We start from the raw sequence: 2,547 nt of genomic DNA on the forward strand, positions 1-2,547 counted from the left end.
CTTGAAGATGGATGAGCTGAAGAAGTCACTTCTGAGTGCGATCGAGAAAAGCACCCCACCACCTCCCCCAGCTGGGAATTACAAAGGTGCAGAACAGGGAAATCAAGGACCGAACTATGAACAGCCTAGTGACTACCTGAATATGGAACAGGTCAATGCTGCGGGGTACTTCAATTCCAGTGGGCATTGGATTCAGGGTAGACAACGGGATGCACCATGGAGGGATCATCCAAACTTTCGATGGGGAGACGGGGGCCAAAATCAGAACCAAGGACAGAACTAGTATAACCCCCAATCCAAACCAAAACCCTAACCGTGGACTAGCAAACCCAGACTACCAGCCCAACTGGTCAGGAAGAAACCAACAAACCCAAATCAAAGCCCACAAAGCCAAAACCCGAATCCTGTTTATGTACCACCCCACCAGAGAAACTTCCACAGTTTCCAAAATCAGCCAAATCATGCACCCCAACACCATCAGAACCAAAATCAGTTTCAAGCCCAGCACCAGAATCAATATCCTCAAGATCAGTACGTCCCTCCTGCCCAGTATAACCAATACCCGCCTAATCAAGGCCAGCAAAACTTCCAGAACTATCACACACCAAGGGCCGAATCATTTCCAAAATCCGAACAGGCCAAGGAGGTCCGTTGAGGACATGATGGGTGAAATGCTAGCGTCAACAACAGAGCATCAAAGGAGACTTGCAATCCCATAACGAGGTCGTGCAGGGGATGCAAAATGCCCAAGAAAGAACATAAGGCGAACATGGATATGATGAATAGGCAGTTAGCCCAACTGGCCAGTTCGGTGGGGGATTTGAAGGGAAATGCAGGTAAACTCCCATCTACAGTCCAAAATGCCCGACAAGGCAAATGTGAGTAAGGTTACGTTGCGGACCGGAACTACTTATGACGCGCCTCAACCCAAACGACCTAGTGGAGGATCTAACGGAACGAAGATAGGAGGCGATAACCGTTTCAGCGGAAGAACTAGGGAGGCCTATGCCTCAGATGCAGGATCCATTCTTCTTGGATGCTACACCAATTGTAGGAGATGAACCCGAAACCCTACTGACCAGGAAGGAACCTCATCGAGAGGAAGAGCCCAGAATGGAAGCCCAGACTCAGGAACTACCCCGGAAAGACTCCAAGAAGGTTGCTAAGGGACAAGTAGATGAGAAAAAAGGGGAGAAACCATTCCCATTCCGATTTGTTACAAAGAGGAAGAAAGAAAACCCCGGTTGACTATTTGTCGATTTTTGGGAAGTTGGATGTCACCATACCATTTTCTCCAAGCCGTGAAACTACCCCATCTTGGGAAATTCATAAAGGACTTCATAGCCGGGAGAGCCCAGAAAGATGGCAAGATTATGGTGGAAGGGATAGCGTCAGCAATAGTGCAAGAGACGTTACCACCCAAGAGAGCCGACCCATGTATGTTTACCTTACCAATAACTGTTGGAGATGTGAAGGTCGAACATGCAATGTGTGATTTGGGGGCGTCTATAAATGTCATGCCATTGTCTATCTATAACCGGTTGAAGGGAGTGAGGCTGTCAAGCACTAGAGTATTGATCCAACTGGCTGATAGGTCGTGCATAAGTCCGGAGGGAGTTTTAGAGGATGTATTAGTTAGAGTGCATGATTTTACATACCCTGCTGGTTTTTATGTGATCAAAATGAGTGAGCATGAAGCGAGGGAGTCTAGTGGAGTCTTGTTAGGAAGACCATTTTTGAGAACGGCCAAGACGATCGTGGATATGGCTGAGGGGACTATTTGCATTGATTTTCATGGGGAGAAGTTTACCTTTGATATAAACGATGCCATGAAGAAACCTATTGATTCTGAAAATCTATGCTATGTTGATGTGATTGACCCTTTAGTCCAAGATTTTCTTGAGACCGAACTATTGCAGGAGAGACTCCAGGCTTTAGATGTTTATGAACAGGCTGACGTAGAAGCTGCTGCATGGTGTGATCTGATCAGTAGCCAGGGGTTGACCGATGAAGAAATTGAAGGAGCAATCAAGGATTTTTGTCAAAAGTCGGAGTTCATAGGAGCCGCAGGGGCTCAGCTACCAGTCAGTATAGAAGAACCATCAGAAGGAGATTTAGAAAAAGGGGAAGAGTCTGAGAAAAACCCCCTAACCGAAGACACACTTCCACCCCAAGTTGAGCTGAAGAAGTTACCCTCGAATTTGAAGTATGCCTTCCTCGGAGGTGAGAACTCCTATCCAGTGATCATCAGCAGCAGCCTTACGAAGGAACAAGAAGCTAGGCTACTGACCGTGCTGAGCAAGAACAAGAAGGCGATTGGATGGAGTCTTACAGATTTAGTTGGAATTAGCCCCGACGTCTGCATGCACCATATTAGGCTGGAAGAGGGAGCAAAGGCACATCGAGATGCCCAAAGGAAAGTAAACCCTAACATGCGAGAGGAAATATTGAAGGAAATCTTGAAGTTGTTGTCGCTAGGGATTATCTATTCAGTGCCAGACAGTGAGTGGGTCAGCCCGATCCACATGGTTCCAAAGAAGTCGGGAA

Source organism: Salvia splendens, chromosome 3, assembly GCF_004379255.2.
Source record: "Salvia splendens isolate huo1 chromosome 3, SspV2, whole genome shotgun sequence".
Lineage (NCBI taxonomy): Eukaryota > Viridiplantae > Streptophyta > Magnoliopsida > Lamiales > Lamiaceae > Salvia > Salvia splendens.